This window comes from Triticum dicoccoides, chromosome 3B, assembly GCF_002162155.2.
Source record: "Triticum dicoccoides isolate Atlit2015 ecotype Zavitan chromosome 3B, WEW_v2.0, whole genome shotgun sequence".
Lineage (NCBI taxonomy): Eukaryota > Viridiplantae > Streptophyta > Magnoliopsida > Poales > Poaceae > Triticum > Triticum dicoccoides.
This window is the reverse complement of record NC_041385.1, coordinates 151,282,947-151,307,431: the sequence shown is the minus strand read 5'-3', so window position 1 is coordinate 151,307,431 and position 24,485 is coordinate 151,282,947.

The window sequence follows — 24,485 nt, the reverse complement described above, 5'->3', positions numbered from 1 at the left end:
AGGGTCGGCCATAAGAGGTGGCGGGTCCCCCTTGCCAATCCGAATTGGCCAACGGGTGGGGGCGGCGCCCCCCCTTTCCTTTTCCTACTCCCTCTCCCTTTCCCCTTCGCTACCCCGGAAAAAAGGAAAAAGGTGGGGGGGGGGGCGAATACTACTAGGAGTGGTGTCCTAGTAGGACTCCCCCCATGGCGCGCCCCTCCTGGCCGCTGGCCTCCTCCCCCTCCTGTATATACGAGGGCAGGGGGCACCCCAAAGGAACAACATTGTCTTAGCCGTGTGCGGAGCCCTCCTCCATCGTTTACTCCTCCGGTAGTGTCATCGTAGTGCTTAGGCGAAGCCCTGCGCGGATCACATCACCAACACCATCATCACGCCATCGTGCTGACAAAAATATCCCTCGACCCTCTGCTGGATCAAGAGTTCGAGGGACGTCATCAAGTTGAACGTGTGCTGAACTCGGAGGTGCCGTACGTTCGAGACTAGATCGGTTGGATCGTGAAGGCGTTCGACTACATCAACTGCATTAACCTAACGCTTCCGCTTTCGGTCTACGAGGGTACGTGGACACACTCTCCCCCTCTCGTTGCTATGCATCTCCTAGATAGACCTTGCATGATCGTAGGATTTTTTTTTTGAAATTGCATGCTACGTTCCCCAACAGTGGCATCCGAGCCAGGTCTATGCGTAGATGATTTGCATGAGTAGAACACAAAGATTTGTGGGCGATAATAGTCATACTTCTTACCACCAATGTATTACTTTGATTCAGCGGTATTGTTGGATGAAGCGTCCCGAACCAGCATTACATGACCACATTCATGAGACTGGTTCTATCGACATGCTTTGCACACAGGTGGCTGGCGGGTGTCTGTCTCTCGAACTTTAGTTGAATCGAGTTTGACTACAGCCGGTCCTTGTGTGAGGTTAAAAAAACACACTTGACGAAAATCGTTGTGGTTTTGATGTGTAGGTAAGAATGGTTCTTGCTAGAAGCCCGTAGCAGCCACGTAAAACTTGCAACAACAAAGTAGAGGACGTCTAACTTGTTTTTATAGGGCATGTTGTGATGTGATATGGTCAAGACATGATGTGATATAAATTGTTGTATGAGATGATCATGTTTTGTAACAAAGTTATCGGCAACTGGCAGGAGCCATATGGTTGTCGCTTTATTGTATGAAATGCAATCGCCATGTAATTGCTTTACTTTATCACTAAGTGGTAGCAATAGTCGTAGAAGCAATAGTTGGCGAGACGACAATGATGCTATGATGGCGATCAAGGTGTCAAGCCGGTGACAATGGAGATCATGACGGTGCTTTGGAGATGGAGATCAAAGGCACAAGATGATGATGGTCATACCATGTCACATATTTTGATTGCATGTGATGTTTATCTTTTATGCATCTTATTTTGCTTAGTACGGCGGTAGCATTACAAGATGATCCCTCACTAAATTTCAAGGTATAAGTGTTCTCCCTGAATATGCACCATTGCTATAGTTCGTCGTGCTGAGACACCAGGTGATGATCAGGTGTGATAAGCTCTACATTCACATACAACGGGTGCAAGCCAGTTTTGCATGTGCAGAATACTCGGGTTAAGCTTGACGAGCCTAGCATATGCAGATATGGCCCCGGAACACTGAGACCGAAAGGTCGAACGTGAATCATATAGTAGATATGATCAACATAGAGATGTTCACCATTGAAAACTACTCCATCTCATGTGATGATCGAACATGGTTTAGTTGATATGGATCACGTGATCATTTATATGACTAGAGGGATGTCTATCCAAGTGGGAGTTCTTTAGTAATATGATTAATTGAACTTTAACTTATCATGAACTTAGTCCTGGTAGTTTTTTGCATATCTATGTTGTCGTAAATCAATGGCCCATGCTACCGTTCCCTTGAATTTTAATGCATTCCTAGAGAAAGCTAAGTTGAAAGATGATGGTAGCAACTAGACGGACTGGGTCCGTAACTTGAGGATTATCCTCATTGCTGCATATAAGAATTACGTCCTTGAAGCACCGCTAGGTGCAAGGCCTGCTGCAGGAGCAGATGCTGATGTTATGAACGTCTGGTAAGCTTGATCTGATGACTATTCGATAGTTCAGTGTGCCATGCTTTACGACTTAGAATTAGGACTTCAAAGATGTTTTGAATGTCATGGATCATATGAGATGTTCCAAGAGTTGAAGTTAATATTTCAAGCAAATACCCGCGTTGAGAGATATGAAGTCTCCAACAAGTTCTATAGCTGCAAGATGGAGGAGAATAGTTCTGTCAGTGAACACATACTCAGAATGTTTGGGTACCATAACCACTTGACTCAGCTGGGAGTTAATCTTCCGGATGATAGTGTCATTGACAGAGTTCTTCAATCACTTCCACCAAGCCATAAAGGCTTCGTGATGAACTATAATATGCAAGGGATGGAAAAGACAATTCCCGAGCTCTTCGCAATGCTAACGGCTGCGGAGGTAGAAATCAAGAAGGAGCATCAAGTGTTGATGGTTAACAAGACCACTAGTTTCAATAAAAAGGGCTAAGGGAAGAAGGGTAACTTCAAGAAGAATAGCAAGCAAGTTGCTACTCCCGGGAAGAAACCCAAGTCTGGACCTAAGCCTGAAATTGAGAGCTTCTACTTCAAAGGGACTGGTCACTAGAAGCGGAACTGCCCCAAGTATTTGGCGGATAAGAAGGATGGCAAAGTGAAAGGTATATTTGATATACATGTCATTAATGTGTACCTTATTAATGCTTGTAGTAGCGCCTGGGTATTTGATACTAATTCTGTTGATCATATTTGCAACTCGAAATAGGGGCTACAGATTAAACAAAAATTGGCTAAGGACGAGGTGACGATGTACGTTAGAAATGGTTCCAAGTTCGATGTGATCGCCGTCGGCATGCTACCTCCACATCTACCTTCGGGATTAGTTTTAGACCTGAATAATTGTTGTTTGGTGCCAGCTTTGAGCATGAACATTATATCTGGATCTTGTTTGATGCGAGACGGTTATTCATTTAAATCAGAGAATAATGGTTGTTCTATTTATATGAGTAATATCTTTTATGGTCATGCACCCTTGATGAGTGGTCTATTTTGGTTGAATCTCGATCGTGGTGATACACATGTTCATAATATTGAAGCCAAAAGATGCAAAGTTAGTAATATAGTGCAACTTATTTGTGGCATTGCAGTTTAGGTCATATTGGTGTAAAGCGCATGAAGAAACTCCATGTTGATGGGTTTTTGGAATCACTTGATTATGAATCACTTGATGCTTGTGAACCATGCCTCATGGGCAAGATGACTAAGATTCCATTCTCCGGAACAATGGAGCGAGCCACTGACTTATTGGAAATAATACATACCAATGTATGCGGTCCGATGAGTGTTGAGGCTCACGGTGGGTATCGTTATTTTCTGACCTTCATAGATGATTTGAGCAGATATGGGTATATCTACTTAATGAAACATAAGTTTGAAACATTTGAAAAGTTCAAAGAATTTCAGAGTGAAGTGGAAAATCATCGTAACAAGAAAATAAAGTTTCTACGATCTGATCGTGGAGGCGAATATTTGAGTTACGAGTTTGGTCTTCATTTGAAACAATGTGGAATAGTTTCGCAACTCATGCCACCTGGAACACCACAACGTAATTGTCGTGGAATTGCCACGACAGATGCTCTAGCATGAGGACTTAGGTGTGGAGCCATCACAATGTAGTTAGCTTGAAGGAGTTAAATGGGACAAAGGACACAGAGAGTTTTACCCAGGTTCAGCCCCTCTCAACGAGTAAAGGCCTACTCCTGCTTTAGGTTGTATTGCTTGGGTTTCGATTACTAGGGAGAAAATACGCTTGACCTGGTTCTCGACTTGTTGTTTCTTGCCCTAACCCACCGTTAGGTCACCCCTTTATATACATAGGTTGATGCCCGGTGGCTTACAAAGTCCTAGCCGGCTCATACACAACGTGTCGACTTGGTGACAAAACTAAACTTTCCTTAACATACAAGTTAAACATATGGCGGCTTATGCCCGTGGGCCTCAAGTCGCCTCCGGGTCTTGGGCCTTCAGTAAGCTTGCTTCATGAACCGCCATCTTCAACATCTTCTCGGGCCTTCTCATTATGAACCACCAGTGGTATGACCCAGCCCCTCCTAGGCGGGTCATACCCAATAGTTATATCCCCAACATTAGGCCCCAGGTTGATGTGAACTTGTTCATATCAATCTTCAATACTTGACTTAGAAAAAAATCCTTCATCGCCAGTCCTTATGAAATCTTATAACCCGCCATGACGTCAACTCACAGAATTGTGCTAACCCGCCATGACGTCATCTCACATTAATATTGCACGAGGCCCAGAACATCTCAGCATATCTTCACTTTTAATGAACCACCCGAAAATCAAGGCATCTGTGCTGTCACATAATCATTTTTCAGCCTCCTCAATTCCCGCGCATGCCCTCTATTCACTGCCTTATAAATAGGGATAGGGGGGCCTGTTTTCATTTTACCCCCTGCCGCAGCCTCTTCTTCTTCCTTCCTCTGGACGCCAACGCGCCCGAGCTCCGCCGCCGTGGACCTCGTGCACTACATCAATCCTGGCCGCTGCATCGACCTGAACGCACCAGAACACCGCCGCGCGCCTCCGCTGTCCAACAGCCCCGGTAACCTCTCCTCTTTTCCTCACCATAAATCTCCATAAGGGTTTGCTCGAGTTCATCGGAGTTCATCGCCGTTCATCTCTGTTCCTCCTTAGATCCTGAAGTTTTTGATCCAAGCATAGTACCAACCTTGTGCAGTAGCAATTTAGCACTTGTTTTTGTTATTTGAACGCCTCCCTTCCGTAGGAGATCTCATCTGAGCACGTGAACTGTTCTGTTGCCGCCACTTAGGTTTAGAATTTTTCTTCATTATCTGAACTGCTGTAGATCCAAATTATAACACCGATCTGTGAAAACTGTTTGTCCAACACTTAGCAATTCTTCACTCATAGATATGAAAACTGATAGTTGTTTTGGCGGCTTAACTGATAAACCATAACCCGCCAGGTACCATTAGTCCCCTCTTAAGCCGCCAGTAGATTGCTCTACATAACTCAACACATTATCCTTTGTCTTAACACACTGCATGTTTATAGTTCTTACCTTTGAACCAATGACCGGCCTAACAACATTATCTTAAACCGACAATATTACCTTTTTAGACCATCATCAACAATGACTAAGACCTTCAGTTCATGCAACTCGGTAGCATCCCGGGTTACCGAGGAAGATTTGAACATTTTTGGTCAGACTGGCGTCTTAGCCAAAAAAGATGACATCCATTGGAGGGTCCCGGGAACTAAAAATCCTCCTAAGCCCAAGGAAGGAGAAGTAATTGTTTTTACTGATCATATGATCCGGGGGTTTACCACACCCGGTTCAAAATTCTTCCGAGATGTGTTACACTTTTTTCAGCTTCATCCTCAAGATATTGGGCCCAATTCTGTCTCCAACATATGTAACTTCCAAGTTTTTTGCGAAGCTTATCCTCAAGAAGAGCCCACTGTCGAACTGTTCAGGGAATTCTATTACTTGAACCGGCAGACTGAATTCATAGATGGGCCCAGCTTAGAGCTAGGCGGAGTTTCAATTCAGAAGCGGAAAGAGGCCACCTTCCCATATGCCAAGCCGCGTAGTCATCCTAAGGACTGGAACCAGACTTGGTTTTAGTGCCAAGATACATCTCCAGAGGGTGAAAATCCCCTGCCGGGTTATCGTGAACACTGGCTTGGCAACACACATCAACTCCCAGAGTGGATCAACACCAAGGAACGGGCCAAATATGCGCCCATTTTTTCAAAAATCAGAGCCTTCATGGCTAACGGCTTAACCGACGTCGACCTTGTTCGATGCTGGGTCGCCTGGAGAATTCTACCCTTAAGCTGCCGCCCCGGCTTAATGTGCGAGTATACCGATGGCTTGAAAGATCCACAACGCCACTGCGAAATCCAATTAACTATTGAAGAAATCAATGATGTGACCAAGGCTTTATTGAATGAAAGCTTGGCAGAGTGCAGCAAAATCGGACTTAATCCTTTCTGCACCCTCAACCAGCCACCATCTATAAGTTTTACACATAATGTTTCAGTTGAATCATGTCTTCATTAACACTGTCTTCTTATAGTCATCTGACTTGCACATGCCGATTCTCCTTTTTGGAAGAAGAAGCTGCAGGACAAGACGGCTAAGAAGACCCGGACAGAGACCAAGGCTAACAAAAAGCCTACCAAGAAGAAGACTGACCCCTCTGAGTTACTTAACTTGGATGACGATGATGATGCTGCTGCTGATGATGATGAGTCAGAGGTAGAACTTGATTCTCTTGGCTCATTTTCTGTACATCTCATTGTGTGACACCCGGATAATTAAGCTACAGTAATTACCTGCTAATGATGCCACATCATCATGACTACCGTTGTTAAACTCGCGATGTTTCAAACCCACTCTATTTTCAAATTTCAAAATCAAGTCAAACTCAAAAGTTTTCAAATGTAAAAAATAAAATATTCATCATGTGGCAAATTTTCATGTATAAATTATTGGTGGTGAACCAACCATTTTGCAAATTGGTTGAATGACCTAAACAAAATAAAATAGAAAAATATAAAAGGTTAAAGTGTAAAAAAAGAAAAAAAGAAGAAGATACAGGCCCCTCCCCTCCCCCAGGGCCACTTGGCCCAGTTGGCCTGTTGGCCCTGCCGCCCATCTCCCCCCCGGTCGTCTTCTCCTGTTCACGACCGCGCCCGAATAGGAGCTCGTCCCTGTCGGACCAGCCTCGCCGGCGCCGCCCTGCTACGTCTTGAGCTTGTGTTGGTTTTCCTTGCAGAGGAAAGGGTGATGCAGCAATAGTAGCATAAGTATTTCCCTCAGTTTTTGAGAACCAAAGTATCACTCCAGTAGGAGGCTCCTCAAAAGTCCCATGCACCTACACAAACAAACAAAGAACTCGCAACCAACACAATAAAGGGGTTGTCAATCCCTTCACGGCCACTTGCAAAAGTGAGATCTGATAGAGATAGTATGATGAGATAAATATATTTTTGGTATTTTATAATATAGATAAGAAAAGTAAAGATGCAAATAAAAGTAGATTGAATGCTTATATGATAAAAGATAGACCTGGGGGCCATAGGTTTCACTAGTGGCTTCTCTCAAGATAGCATAAGTATTACGGTGGGTGAACAAATTACTGTCGAGCAATTGATAGAAAAGCGAATAATTATGAGATTATCTAGGATTATCATGTATATAGGCATCACGTCCGTGAGAACTAGACCGACTCCTTCCTGCATCTACTACAATTACTCCACACATCGACCGCTATCCAGCATGCATCTAGAGTATTAAGTTCATAAGAACAGAGTAACGCATTAAGAAAGATGACATGATGTAGAGGGATAAACTCATGCAATATGATATAAAACCCCATCTTTTTATCCTCGATGGCAACAATACAATACGTGCCTTGCAACCCCTATTGTCACTGGGTATGGACACCGCAAGATTGAACCCAAAGCTAAGCACTTCTCCCATGGCAAGAAAGATCAATCTAGTAGGCAGACCAAACTGGTAATTCGAAGAGACTTGCAAAGATAACTCAATCATACATAAAAAAATTCAGAGGAGATTCAAATATTTCTCATAGATAAACTTGATCATAAACCCACAATTCATCGGATCTCGACAAACACACCGCAAAAAGAGTTACATCGAATAGATCTCCACAAGGGCCTCCGGTTAGTAGGTTAGTCCCAAAAATGATATAAATGTGTAAAATAAAGCCCATAAACATCCAAAAGGGGTAATATAATAGCATGGAACAATCAAAAATTATAGATACGTTGGAGACGTATCAAGCATCCCCAAGCTTAATTCCTGCTCGTCCTCGAGTAGGTAAATGATAAAAACAGAAATTTTGATGTGGAATGCTACCTAGCATACTTCTCAATGTAATCTTCTTTATTGTGGCATGAATGTTCAGATCCAAATGATTCAAAATAAAAGTTCATATTGATATAAGAAATAGTAATACTTCAAGCATACTAATCAAAGCAATCATGTCTTCACAAAATAACATGGCTAAAGAAAGTTATCCCTACAAATTCACATAGTCTGGCTGTTGCTCTATCTTCATCACACAAAGTATTTAATCATGCACAACCCCGATGACAAGCCAAGCAATTGTTTCATACTTTAGTAATCTCAAACTTTTTCAACTTTCACGCAATACATGAGCGTGAGCCATGGACATAACACTATATGTGGAATGGAATGGTGGTTGTGGAGAAGACAAAAAGGAGAAGACAGTCTCACATCAACTAGACGTATCAACGGGCTATGGATATGCCCATTAATAGATATCAATGTGAGTGAGTAGGGATTGCCATGCAACGGATGCACTAGAGCTATAAATGTATGAAAGCTCAACAAAAGAAACTAAGTGGGTGTGCATCCAACTCGCTTGCTCACGAAGACCTAGGGCATTTTGAGGAAGCCCATCATTGGAATATACAAGCCAAGTTCTATAATGAAAAATTCCCACTAGTATATGCAAGTGACAATATAGGAGACTCTCTATCATGAAGATCATGGTGCTACTTTGAATCACAAGTGTGGTAAATAGGGTAGTAGCATTGTCCCTTCTCTCCTTTTCTCTCATTTCATTTTTTTCTCTTTTTCTTCTTCTTTTTTTGGGCCTTTCTTTTTTTGGCCTTTCTTCTCTTTTTTTTCTATTTTTTATTTGGTGGGCTCTTTGGCCTCTTTTTTTTGTAAAGTCCGAAGTCTCATCCCGACTTGTGGGGGAATCATAGTCTCCATCATCCTTTTCTCACTGGGACAATGCTCTAATAATGAAGATCATCACACTTTTATTTACTTACAACTCAAGATTACAACTCAATACTTAGAACAAGATATGACTCTATATGAGTGCATCCGGCGATGTACCGGGATATGCAATGAATCAAGAGCGACATGTATGAAAATGATGAAGGTGGCCTTGCCCCAAATACGATGTCAACTACATGATCATGCAAAGAGCAATATGACAATGATGATGTGTGTCATATAAACGGAACGATGGAAAGTTGCATGGAAATATATCGGAATGGCTATGGAAATGCCATAATAGGTAGGTATGGTGGCTGTTTTGAGGAAGGTATATGGTGGGTGTATGGTACCGGCGAAAGTTGCGCGGTACAAGAGAGGCTAGCAATGGTGGAAGGGTGAGAGTGCGTATAGTCCATGGACTCAACATTAGTCATAAGAACTCATATAATTATTGCAAAAAATCTACAAGTCATCAAAAACAAAGTATTACGCACATGCTCCTAGGGGGATAGATTGGTACGAAAATACCATCGCTCGTCCCCGACCGCCACTCATAAGGAAGACAATCAATAAATAAAATTGTGCTCCAGCTTCATCACAAAGCGGTTCACCATACGTGCATGCTATGGGAATCACAAACTTCAACACAATCATTCTTTAAATTCATAATCACCCAACTAGCATGACTTTAATATCACTACCTCCATATCTCAAAACAATTATCAAGTATCAAATTGATCATAGCATCCAATTCACTTTCTTTGCTAGTTTTTATTATACCCAACTTGGATGCCTAACATTCTAGGACCAATTTTGTAACCATAGAAAATACCATGTTGTTCTAAGAGACTCTGAAAATAATATAAGTGAAGCATGAGAGACTATCAATTTCTACAAAATTAATCCACCGCCATGCTCTAGAAGATATAAGTGAAGCACTAGAGCAAAATCTATCAAGCTCAAAAGATATAAGTGAAGCACATAGAGTATTCTAATAAATTCTAATCAAGTGGGCTTCTCCCAAAAGGTGTTTACAACAAGGATGATTGTGGAAAACTAAAAAGCAAAAACTAATATCATACATGACGCTCCAAGCAAAACACATATCATGTGGTGAATAAAAATATAACTCCAAGTAAAGTTACCAATGAACGAAGACGAAAGAGGGGACGCCTTCCGGGGGCATCCCCAAGCTTAGGCTTTTGGCTATTCTTGAATATCTTTGGGTGCCATGGGAATCCCCAAGCTTAGGCTCTTGCCACTCCTTGTTCCATAGTCCATCAAATCTTTACCCAAAACTTGAAAACTTCACAACACAAAACTCAACAGGAAATCTCATAAGCTCCGTTAGTGAAAGAAAACAAAACCACCACATAAGGTACTGTAATGAACTCATTCTTTATTTATTTTGGTATTAAACCTACTGTATTCCAAGTTCTCTATGGTTCATACCACTTAATACTAACCATAGATGCATCAAAATAAGCAAACAACACACGAAAAACAGAATCTGTAAAAAACAGAACAGTCTGTAGGAATCTGTAACTAACGCAAACTTATGGAACTTTAAAAATCCTACCAAAATAGGAAGTCCTGGAAAATTTTTCTAATGATCAGAATCAAAAAGAATCAACACAAAATCACGTTTCTGTGATTTAACAAACCTAATTTCGTGCGTGCAAAGTTTCTGTTTTTTCAGCAGAATCAAATTAACTATCACCAAAGGTTATCCTATATGTTCTACTTGGCACAAACACTAATTAAAACATAAAAACACTTCTAAACAGAAGGTAGATGAAAATTTTATTACTAAACAGAAACAAAAACAAAAAATACAAATAAAATTGGGTTGCCTCCCAACTAGCGCTATCGTTTAAGGCCCCTAGCTAGGCATAAAAGCGAAGAATAGATCTAAGCAGTGCCATCTTTGGCACTCAATTCATAAGTAGCCCGCATGATAGATTCATAAGGTAATTTAATTTTCTTTCTTGGAAAGTGCTCCATGCCTTTCCTTAATGGAAATTGGAATCTAATATTCCCTTCCTTCATATCAATAATCGCACCAATCATTCTAAGGAAAGGTGTACCAAGAATAATAGGGCAAGAAAGATTGCAATCTATATCAAGAACGATAAAATCTACGGGCACCAAATTTCTATTAACAACAATGAGAAGATCATTGATCCTTCCCATTGGCTTTTTAATGGTGGAATCCGCAAGGTGCAAATTTAAAGAGCAATCATCAACATCATGGAAACCTAGAATATCACATAAAGTTTCCGGAATCGTGGAAACACTAGCAAGCAAATAACATAAAGCAAAACACTCATGATCTTTAATTTTAATCTTTATAGTAGGTTCCCACTCATCATTAAGTTTTCTAGGTTTATAAACTTCCAAATTAAGTTTTTCATCATAATATTGCATCAAGGCATCAATAATATGTTTGGTAAAGCTTTATTTTGACTATAAGCATGAGGAGAATTCACAACGGATTGCAACAAGGAAATACAAACTTCTAAAGAACAATTATCATAATAAAATTCCTTGAAATCTGAGATAGTGGGTTCAATGCTATTTAAAGTCATGACCTCTCCGATCCCACTTTTACCAAATTTAGCATCAAGATCTAAAAACTCCGAATTATTGCGACGCCTTCTAACTAAGGTTGACTCATCTCCAGTCCCATTATTATTAAGATTAATATTGCAAAACAAAGATCTAATAGGAGACACATCAATAACTTTAAGATCTTCATCATTATTTTCATTGAAACTAGAAGAACACGGCTTTACAAAGCAATCTTTCTTAGCACGCAATCTAGCGGTTCTTTCCTTGCACTCATCAATGGAAATTCTCATTGCTTTGAGAGACTCACTGGTATCATGCTTAGGAGGATTAGATATAAGTTTAACAGAATCAACATCAAGCGAAAGTCTATCAATGTTCCTAGACAAATCATCAACTTTGAGCAATTTTTCGTCAAGTAAGGCATCAAAATTCTTTTGAGAGATCATAAATTATTTCACACTATTCTCAAAATCAGAGGGCATCTTATTAAAATTACAATAAGAATTATTGTAGGAATTTCCATAATTATTAGAGGAATTACTAGGGAACGGTCTAGGATTAAAGTTTCCTCTATAAGCACTGTTTCCAAAACTATTCCTACTAACAAAATTCACATCCATAGATTCATTATTATTCTCAATCAAAGTAGACAAAGGCATATCATTGGGATCAAGCGGAGTATTTTTAGTAGCAGACAACTTCATAAGTTCATCCATCTTTCCACTCAAAACATCAATTTCTTCTATAGCATGCACTTTTTTACTAGTAGATCTTTCGGTGTGCCATTGAGAATAATTAGCCATAATATTATCAAGGAGTTTTGTGGCATCTCCTAAAGTAATTTCCATAAACGTGCCTCCCGCAGCCGAATCTAAAAGATTTCTAGAAGCAAAGTTCAACCCGGCATAAAAAATTTGTATGATCATCCATAAATTCAAACCATGAGTAGGGCAATTGCGAATCATCAATTTCATTCTTTCACAAGATTGGGCAACATGCTCATGATCAAGTTGTTTAAAATTCATAGTATCGTTCCTAAGAGTGATGATCTTAGCAGGAGGAAAATACTTAGAGATAAAATCATCTTTGCACTTATTCCATGAATCAATACTATTCTTAGGCAAAGACGAAAACCAAACTTTAGCACGATCTCTAAGTGAAAACGGAAATAACTTCAATGTACCAATATCATTATCCGTATCTTTCTTCTTCTGCATATCACACAAATCAACAAAGTTGTTTAGATGGGTAGCGGCATCTTCACTGGGAAGGCCGGCGAATTGATCTTTCATGACAAGATTCAACAAAGCAGTATTGATTTCACGAGACTCAACATCATTAAAGGAGCAATAGGAGTACTAAGGAAATCATTATTCTTGGTATTGGAGAAATCACACAATTTGGTATTATCTTGCGCCATGGCGACAAGTAATCCAACACACAAGCAAACAGAAAAAGGCAAGTGAAAGAGAGAGGAGAAGATTGGGAAAGAGAGGGCAAATAAAACGGCAAGGGTGAAGTGGGGGAGAGGAAAATGAGAGGCAAATGGCAAATAATGTAAATGCGAGGGAGATGAGTTTGTGATGGGTACTTGGTATGTCTTGACTTGAGCGAAGACCTCCCCGGCAACGGCGCCAGAAATCCTTCTTGCTATGTCTTGAGCTTGCGTTGATTTTCCTTGAAGAGGAAAGGGTGGTGCAGCAATAGTAGCATAAGTATTTCCCTCAGTTTTTGAGAAGCAAGGTATCAATCCAGTAGGAGGCTCCTCAAAAGTCCCACGCACCTACACAAACAAACAAAGAACTCGCAACCAACGCAATAAAGGGGTTGTCAATCCCTTCATGGCCACTTGCGAAAGTGAGATCTGATAGAGATAGTATGATAAGATAAATATATATTTGGTATTTTATAATATAGATAAGAAAAGTAAAGATGCAAATAAAAGTAGATTGAAAGCTTATATGATAAAAGATAGACCTGGGGGCCATAGGTTTCACTAGTGGCTTCTCTCAAGATAGCATAAGTATTACGGTGGGTGAACAAATTACTATCGAGCAATTGATAGAAAAGCGAATAATTATGAGATCATATAGGCATGATCATGTATATAGGCATCACGTCCGCGAGAAGTAGACCGACTCCTGCCTGCATCTACTACAATTACTCCACACATCGACCGCTATCTAGCATGCATCTAGAGTATTAAGTTCATAAGAACAGAGTAACGCATTAAGAAAGATGACATGATGTAGAGGGATAAACTCATGCAATATGATATAAACCCCATCTTTTTATCCTCGATGGCAACAATACAATACGTGCCTTGCAACCCCTATTGTCACTGGGTAAGGACACCGCAAGATTGAACCCAAAGCTAAGCACTTCTCCCATGGCAAGAAAGATCAATCTAGTAGGCCAAACCAAACTGATAATTCGAAGAGACTTGCAAAGATAACTCAATCATACATAAAAGAATTCAGAGGAGATTCAAATATTTCTCATAGATAAACTTGATCATAAACCCACAATTCATTGGATCTCGACAAACACACCGTAAAAAGAGTTGCATCGAATAGATCTCCACAAGAGAGGGGGAGAACATGGTATTGAGATCCAAAAAGAGAGAAGAAGCCATCTAGCTAATAACTATGGACCCGAAGGTCTGTGGTAAACTACTCACAACTCATCAGAGGAGCTATGGTGTTGATGTAGAAGCCCCCATGGTCGATTCCCCCTCCGGCGGAGCACCGGCGAAGGCTCCAAGATGGGATCTCGCGGATACCGAAGGTTACGGCGGTGGAAATTGTTTTTCGCTCTCTAGATGTTTTCGGGGTACATGGGTATATATAGGAGGAAGAAGTACGTCGGTGGCCGCCCAAGGGGCCCACGAGACAGGGGGCGCGCCCTCCACCCTCGTGGCCGCCTCGGCTGCTTCTTGACTTGCACTCCAAGTCCTCTGTATCACGTTCGTTCCAAAAATCACGCTCCCGAGGGTTTCATTCCGTTTGGACTCCGTTTGATATTCCTTTTCTTCAAAATACTGAAATAGGCAAAAAAATCAGCAATACGGGTTGGGCCTCCGGTTAGTAGGTTAGTCCCAAAAATGATATAAATGTGTAAAATAAAGCCCATAAACATCCAAAAGGGGTAATATAATAGCATGGAACAATCCAAAATTATAGATACGTTGGAGACATATCACGCCCTGAGGGGATAAGGGCGACGCCTGGGGCTCCCCTTTCTCCCCCTCTCCACTTGCCTCCCCGCATCCCCCACCTGCCTCTCTCTCCTGTGCGCTGTCATCGACGCGCCACCGTCACCTCTCCGTCGCCTCACCATGCCACAATGGCGCGCCGTCCTTTTCTACTCCCTCTGCACCAACCGGAGCGAGAAGGAAGCCACCACCACGAGCCCGACGACCCCCTTCTTCCTCCTGCGGCCATCTTCGTCTCCGGCACCGATTCGTCGCCGTTGGTCCTCCCCGAGCCCGCTAACGCACACCTACAGGCTCACGGTGAGCAGCCGCATTGTCTCCCCCTCTCTCCGGCCTCTCCGCGTAGCCGCAGCCGCCGCTTTTGCCGCGCCCGAGCACCTCGCAGCCGACGAGCTCGTAGCCGTGCCCTCGCCGCCCATCACGCTCACACAAGCTCGGGTTCATGCTCAGCACGCCCATGCGATCCCGAAGCACCCATCCCCGCGCTCTGTCAAGCCCCGTAGCGCCAAACCCGAACGTGGCCGAACTCCGGTGACCACCCTGCCTCTCGCCGTCGTTGTTCCAGCCTGTTACGGGTCGCGTCGCCACCGTAGATGCGGCGTCGAACGCCCGATCGAACGCGCCTAGCCGCACCTCTCCCCGTGCCCCGTAGCATTTGTTGGGCGAAGTCCGGCTATGCTGCACCGCGGAAATGGTCGTCGGCGCGTCTTCGGCACCGCCCGCCGACGTGGCCCTTCGGGCCCCACCTCACAGCCACTGACCGCGGGCCCCACGGGCCCCAGATAACTGGGTTGACCCAGTCAAATACTGACTGGGCACCCGTGGGCCACTGACGTGTGGGTCCCGCGCGTAATTAATCTAACTTTAAGTTAAAAGTTTAATTAGTAAATAGATTAGTCTAATGTCTCACTGACATATTGGGCCCACACCCCTAATTAGTTTAGTTAGATTAGTTAATTCACTGTTATAGCCACTCTCACTGACCAGTGGGTCCCGCTGGACCCATAGGTTAGGTTTAACCTGGTCAGCTGACCAATTGACTGCTGACGTCATCCTATAGTCATGCTGACGTCATAATTCAATTTCTGTTATTTAGAAATTCCAGAAAATGTTTTAATCTTTGAAAATTCATATAAAATAAACCGTAACTCGAATCGAAAAACTTTGTACATGAAAGTTGCTCAAAACAACGAGACGAATCTGAACACGTGGTCTGTTCACCCGCCACACGTCCCTAGCATAGCAAACGTTGAACTTTTCCCCTCCGGTTCATCTGTTTGACAGATGTCCGGAACCGGGAAAACTTCCTGGATGTTTCCCCCTTCGCCAGTATCGACTAGCGTTGCGTTAGAACACTTCTAGCCTCGCTTATTGTCTTATTATGCATATATTTGCATGTATTTACTGTTTCTTCCTGCTCTTCTCTCTGGTAGACCCCGAGACCGATGTTGATGTCCCTGTGATCGACTACGTCGACGACGACCCTTCTATCCCTTTCAACGGAGCTTCCAGGCAAGCCCACCCTTTGATCATCCCGATATCGCCCATTCCATTCTCTCATGCTTGCATTAGATTTTGCTACTATAATTGATTGCTCCTATTCTGATGCATAGCCTGCTTTTGTACCTGCTATTGTTACCTACCTGCTTATCCTAAACTACTTAGTATAGGTTGGATAGTGATCCATCAGTGACCCCCACCTTGTCCTTGTTGCCCTTGCTTTATCATCGACGACCGATCAACGTGATCGACGACTAGAGGCTTATACCTCACATCACATCACGCCCCTTTTGTTGCTCAACTCTGCAGAGCTACTATCGAGTGCCGAGGGTGATCCCTCATAACGCACTCCTGATGATAATTCTGTAGTGTAGCTACACGGTCGTGGTCATCGAGGGTGATTTCCTCTTTCACCATTCCCAATACGGCTCTGTCGTTCAACACCTCAAGTGTGAACCTCGAGGGTGGTCCCTCTTACGTTCACCTTGATGATTACATTGAGTGGAATCCTCCATGGGTGATTCCTCGGGTTTTCCCCTTGATGTTTGGACACACGGTTACATTTGACTTTACTTGAGACCTTGGTGAAAGTCGGGCGGGCTCGGAGAGCACCCGCAAGATAATGACATGGCACGGCCGGGCATTCTAGGCCCTTGTCAAAATACGGGGCGACGGGGTCACTTTCGATCGTGAGTCTCTGCTCGTCTCCGCAAGCTAATAATACACTATGGTTTGGGTATTTGTTCTGAGTTGGCCTCTGGCCATTACGCACCAACCACCACATGAGAATAGTTATGGGCCTCGACGTCGCATTATCAGCCGAAGCTTTGTCAGACGTCTAGTTCAGTAGTGCGGCACGGCTGGGCCGGCACCATCTTGTAGTGGTGGAGCCTGGACCCGCCTTGCGCGCAACAACCCGGAGTGCAACGAGCGATGGGCCCAGACCCCGGAGTGCTTAGGAGGTAGACCGGCGGGGATCTCTCTGCTGTGCCTAGGTAGGGTTGCGACGTGTTGATATTCCGAGGCCGGGCATGACCCAGGAAAGTGTGTCCGGCCAGAGTGATCGAGCGTGTTGGAAAACATGGTGCACCCCTGCATGGAAGATTATCTATTAATAGCTGTGTCCACGGTAACGGACGTTCAGACTTATATCCTGATCTTACACAACTACAAATGGATACTTGAGATATATGGCTCCGGGATTGCTTTCTCGCAGGAGTCGAGGAAGGATCTCTGGGCATTAATGTTACAACATGCTTGTTAATTATAAATACTGCTATTCTTTACTCTTCTACATGCTGCAAGATACTTGGAGCTCCTTGAAGATGCTAGTCTTTGATAGGCTAGGCCTTCCCCCTCTATTCTGGCATTCTGCAGTTCAGTCCACAGATAAAAGCCTTCCTTTTGATACCAATGCATACTTAGTATAGATCTGATGCTTGCGAGTACTTTGGATGAGTACTCACGGTTGCTTTGCTACCCCTTTTCCCCTTCTTTCTTCTTTCCGGTTGATGCAAACCAGATGGTGGATACCTGGAGCCAGATGCCACCGCTGACGGATACTACTACATGGAGGCCGCCCACGACTAGGAGTAGTTAGGAGGTCCCAGGCAGGAGGCCTTGCCTCTCCGATCATGTTGCTTTTGTGCCAGCCTTCTTAAGGCATCCTTGTTAACCTTATGTCTGTACTCAGATATTGTTGCTTCCACTGACTCTTGTGTATTGAGCTATGTATTCGAGCCTTTGAGGCCCCTGGCTTGTAATATGAAGCTTGTATTATTTTATTTGTGTCTAGAGTTTTGTTGTGATATCTTCCCGTGAGTCCCTGATCTTGATTGTTCACATTTGCGTGTATGATTAGTGTAGCATTGAATCGGGGGCGTCACAAGTTCGTATCAGAGCCGACTGCCTGTAGGATCCCCCTTTCCAACTCTCTGGCCGAAGTTGAGTCTAGCGTTTGAAAAATGATTTTACTAACATGGTTGTGTGGCTAAGGGGCCACGTCGCCAATTGGGTGGTATTAGGATCTTTTACTCCTTGTCTATACTCTGGGAATATGATCTCTCTTCTATTCGGGTTAAGTGATTTTTCTAAACAACTCTAGGTTCTCGTAAATACTTTCTCCCGGAGAGCCCCTCACTCCAGGTGATTACTTGGTGCACCAGAAGATTCTGGAGATACTCTCTGAAGTTTTATCAAGACCCTTGTGCCCTTCGCCGCTGTGATCCCTACCACTGATAAATCCTTATGGGTAACTACCTACATTTTTGTTCATACCTTCATCCCCAGTTGCTCTTGTTATTACAAGATGCCCTGAAAACTATTTGATCTTCCGAAAATGCTCAGTAGCCTATTACTCTTGTTCCTCCTTATCTGCTTGCATTATGGTCAGTTCCATGTGTCTAGCAATACTCATTAGTATCCTTTGTCATCATCATTTTTGGACATTTGATTCGATATGTTTTTGAATGCTTGCAATCATCCATCTCAATTGGAATTCTTCCCTTCGGCTCGGACGTCATTCCGGACATGAGCTATTGTTCGACAAATCAAACCTTGATTGATTGTCCATCTATTTCTATTCAATTTACTTGTCTTTGATCGAAGCCTCTGCTTCTTATCTACCGTTTTGGAAATCATAATTCCTTTGCATTTGAGCTTTGAATTACTCAGATGTTTCTATAATCTGATCTCCATGCATTCTTTCTTCTTCTAGTTGAGTACCGATGCTCACATCAGATCCCTTGTGGACCACTAGATCCTTTGTTGGGTTTTATCCGACAACATCCTTCATATTCAATAACCTTGTGGGCTTTTCCTCGGATATATAATGCCTTCGGTAAATTGTATCCCCCGCTTTTGTCAACCATACCCTTCTTTCGGGCTTTATTTACTCATGAAGTTGTGGTATATGTTCCTAGGATGCCCAGTGATCTGAATCCATGTCTTCCCTAAATCCATGTGGACACGAAATTTATGCGGGTTATACTCTACTAGCTTTTCGTCAGGTAAATTTCAATGCTACAACTTCTTAGAAAGCGAGAAGTGAATGGAAAGTTGTGCATTAGATAAGTGGGAGTCGACCTTGAACCTTTGTGTTCATGCTCATGGACCCGATGTGGAACTTATATATACTCCCTAAGGTTTTGACCATTGTATCATGCAAATATCCTCTGTTTTCGTTTCGAGCTGTTTCCGTTGCAGATTTAGAGCACCATGACTTCACCCTCCTCCAACAATGAAGACAAGGATGCTTGGCTTTTGAAGATAGAGCTGAAAAGAGAAGAACCAGAAGATATCAACAAGGATGAAGGGATCAAGAAAGCCATGGAGGTTCAAGCTCCGGCGGTGAAAGAAGAAGATATCCCTCAACCTTTACCTAACCTCTTTACTCCAACAGAGATTGAAGCTTTCAAGATGATTGAGTTAGCTCACATACAGAACAAGTATCTCACATAGGAGAATATTCTGTTGAAGGATCATATTGTTGGGCTTAAGGGCATTATCCGCAAGTTGGAGGAACTTTTACGCTCAATGTGCGATTATCCACCGTCATCATCACCACCTCCATCACGTCCGAGGACATAATCACATGGGTATGGGCACTCCCCTTGGCAACTGCCAAGCTTGGGGGAGGTGCCCAGGTATCGTATCACCATCACACTCCTATCTTTACCACTTTATTTAGTTCGACCCTTTTAGTAGTATCTTGATCTAGTAGTTTGAAGTTTTGATATCAAGTAGTTTTGAGTTTTGCATTGTGATCTCTTTTTGTAATCAAGTCTGTGAGCTATCTATAATAAAGATTAGTGTTGAGTCAAGGGCTTTGCTATGTTTCTATGATCTTGAGAAAGTAGAAAGAATAATGGAGTTCATATTGATCTTATCGATAGTGATAACTTCACACATAGAAAGTATGAGGCATAAAAATTGTTGAGAGGTGATAAACTTAGCCTTGGTCATCGTTGCAATTAATAGGAAGTGATAAGGAAAGAGGGGTTCACATATAAATATATTATCTTGGACACCTTTCATATTGGGGGCACTCATTAAGTATGACATGCTAAAAGAGTTGACGTTGGACAAGGAAGACAACGTGATGGTTTATGTTTTCTGACATCTCAGTTAAAGTATATTGTCGTTGACCTTCCAAACATGTTGAGCTTGCCTTTCCCCCTCATGCTAGCCAAATTCCTTGAAGCAAGTAGAGATACTACTTGTGCTTCCAAATATCCTTAAACCCATTTTTGCCATGAGAGTCCACCATACCTACCTATGGATTGAGTAAGATCCTTCAAGTAAGTTGTCATCGGTGCAAGCAATAAAAATTGCTCTCTAAATATGTATGACTTATTAGTGCGGAGAAAATAAGCTTTGTACGAACTTGTTGTGGAAGTAATAAAAGCGACGGACTGCATAATAAAGGTCCATATACAAGGGGCAATATAAAGTGACGTTCTTTTGCATTAAGATTTCGTGCATCAACCCTAAACGCGCATGACAACCTCTGCTTCCCTCTGCGAAGGGCTTATCTTTTACTTTATGTTTTTACTTTGTGCTTGAGTCAAGGTGATCCTCACCTTTCCCTTTTTCATTTTATCCTTTGGCAAGCTCCTTGTGTTTGAAAGATCATGATATATATATCCAACTGGATGTAAGTTAGCATGGGCTATTATTGTTGACATCACATAAAGGTGAATACATTGGGAGGCAACACAATAAGCCCCTATCTTTCTCAGTGTCTGGCTGAAACTCTATAACCACAAGTATTGCGTGAGTGTTAGCAATTATAGAAGACTACATGATAGTTGAGTATGTGAACTTGCTGAAAAGCTCTATTGTTGACTCTTTCTGATGTTATGATAAATTGCAATTGCTTCAATGACTGAGATTATAGTTTATTAGTTCCCAATGAAGTTTTTGAACCATACTTGACATTGTGAATTGCTTGTTACTTGAGAATATGAAATCATATGACAAAATCTATATATGTTGTTGTTATTAGAATGATCATGATGCCCTCATGTCTGTATTTTATTTTTTATCGACGCCTTTATCTCTAAACATGTGCACATGTTTTTTGATTTCGGCTTCCGCTTGAGGACAAGCAAGGTCTAAGCTTGGGGGAGTTGATACGTCCATTTTGCATCATGCTTTTATATCAATATTTATTGCATTATGGGCTGTTATTACACATTATATCTCAATACTTATGGCTATTCTCTCTTATTTTACAAGGTTTACCATGAAGAGGGGGAATGCCGGCAGCTGGAATTCTGGCTGGAAAGGGAGCAAACGTTGGAAACCTATTCTGCACAGCTCCAAAAGTCCTGAAACTCCATGAAACAACCTTTTGGAATTAATAAGAATTTCTGAGTGAAAGAAATAGGCCAAGGGGCCCACACCCTGTCTAGGAGACAGGGGGCGCGCCCCTATCTCCTGGGCCCCCTAGTGGGCCTCCGGCGTCCATCTTATGCTATATCATCACTTTTACCCTGGAAAAAATCATGGGCAAGCTTACGGGACGAAACTCCGCCGCCACGAGGCTGAACCTTAGCGGAATCAATCTAGGGCTCCGGCGGAGCTGTTCTGCCGGGGACACTTCCCTCTGGGAGGGGGAAATCATCACCAATGTCATCACCAACGATCCTCTCATCGGGAGGGGGTCAATCTCCATCAACATCTTCACCAGAACCATCTCCTCTCAAAATCCTAGTACATCTCTTGTATCCAATCTTGTATCAAAACCACAAATTGGTACCTGTGGGTTGCTAGTAGTGTTGATTACTCCTTGTAGTTGATGCTAATTGGTTTACTTGGTGGAAGATCATATGTTCAGATCCTTTATGCATATTATTACTCCTCTGATTATGAACATGAATATGCTTTGTGAGTAGTTACGTTTGTTCCTTGAGGACATGGGTGAAATCTTGCTATTAGTAGTCATGTGAATTTGGTATTCGTTCGATATTTTGATGAGATGTATGTTGTCTTTTCCTCTAGTGGTGTTATGTGAACGTTGACTACATGACACTTCACCATTATTTGGGCCTAGAGGAAGGCATGGGGAAGTAATAAGTAGATGATGGGTTGCTAGAGTGACAGAAGCTTAAACCCTAGTTTATGTGTTGCTTCATTAGGGGCTGATATGGATCCATATGTTTAATGTTGTGGTTAGGTTTACCTTAATACTTCTTTTGTAGTTGCGGATGCTTGCAATAGGGGTTAATCATAAGTGGGATGCTTGTCCAAGTAAGGGCAGTACCCAAGTACCGGTCCACCCACATATCAAATTATCAAAGTACCGAACGTGAATCTTAAGAACGTGATGAAAACTAGCTTGACGATAATTCCCAATGTGTCCTCGGGAGCTCCTTCCTCATTATTAGAAATTATCCAGCCTTATCCTTTGCTACATAAAGGATTGGGCCACCTTTCTACACTTTATTTACTTGTTACCCATTACTATTTATTTTATCACAAAACTATCTATTACCTACAATTTCAGTGCTTGCAGAGAAAACCTTACTGAAAACCGCTTATCATTTCCTTCTGCTCCTCGTTGGGTTCAACACTCTTACTTATCGAAAGGACTACGATAGATCCCCTACACTTGTGGGTCATCATTGATGTAGTCGCACTTCTTTGCGGTCCAACCGATCAAGTACCGAACGTATGGCACCTCCGCGTTCAGCACACGTTCAGCTCAATGACGTCCCTTGTTCTTTGATACAGTTGAGGACAAGGGTGAGTTCCATCAGCACGACGGCATGGCAACAGTGATGATGATGTTACCGGCGCAGGGCTTCGCCTAAGCTCTACGATGGTATGATCGAGGTGTGTAACTATGGAGGGGGCACCGCACACGGTTAAGAGAAACTTGTGTGTTCTAGGGTGCCCCTTGCCCCCGTATATAAAGGAGGGAGGAGGAGGCCGGCCAGCCCTAGGGGCACGCCCAAAGAGGAGGATTCCTACTAGGGCTTCCTAGTCCTAGTATGATTCCCCTCCAAGGAAGAGAGGGGGGAGGAAAGGAGAGGGAGAGGCAGTAGGAAAGGGGGAGCCGCCCCCTTTCCCTTGTCCAATTCGGACTCCAAGGGGGGGGGGCTGCCCTGGCTGCCCTCATCTCTCTCCACTAAGGCCCATGGTGGCCCATTAGTTCCCTCGGGGGGTTCCGGTAACCCCTCCGGCACTCCGGTTTTACCCAAAACTTCCCGGAACACTTTCGGTGTCCGAATAACATGGTCCAATATATCAATCTTTATGTCTCGACCATTTCAAGACTCCTCGTCATGTGTGTGATCTCATATGGGACTCCGAACAAACTTTGGTCATCAAAGACACATAACTCATAATACATACCGACATCGAACGTTAAGCGTGCGGACCCTATGGGTTCGAGAACTATGTAGACATGACCGAGACACATCTCTGGTCAATAACCAACAGCGGAACCTGGATGCTCATATGGACTCCTACATATTCTACAAAGATCTTTTATCGGTCAAACCGCATAACAACATACGTTGTTCCCTTTGTCATTGGTATGTTACTTGCCCGAGATTCGATCGTCCGTATCATCATACCTAGTTCAATCTCGTTATTGACAAGTCTCTTTACTCGTTCCGTAATACTTCATCCCGCAACTAACTCATTATTCACAATGCTTGCAAGGCTTAGAGTGATGAGCATTACCGAGAGGGCCCAAAGATACCTCTCTAAAACACGGAGTGACAGATCCTAATCTCGATCTATGCCGACCCAACAAACACCTTCGGAGACACATGTAGAGCATCTTTATAATCACCCATTTACGTTGTGACGTTTGATAGCACACAAGGTGTTCTTCTGGTATTCGGGAGTTGCATAATCTCATAGTCTGAGGAACATGTATAAGTCATGAAGAAAGCAGTAGCAATGAGACTGTAACGATCATAATGCTAAGCTAATAGATGGGTCATGTCCATCACATCATTCTCCTAATGATGTGACCCCGTTTATCATACAACACATGTGTAAGGTCACATTTATCCCTTAGGTGTTTTGGTGATTGATGACAATGCTTTTGTGGACTAATCGTGTGCCTTGAGTTTCTCAGATACTTCATCACTAGGCACGAGACGATTCGGTGCCCCTCGGAGACTATTGAAGTCGGTGTTGTTCTACGTTTCTCTTTGGTGGATTTGAGTCGTAGGAGAGCCGTACTATTAAGAGGGGGTCCGCGTCGGAAAGGTTTGGGTGGAATCAACACGTACACTTGTCCTACCTTTCCTTGCACTCTGGAGCTTCTCTTCGTTATCTTGGTTG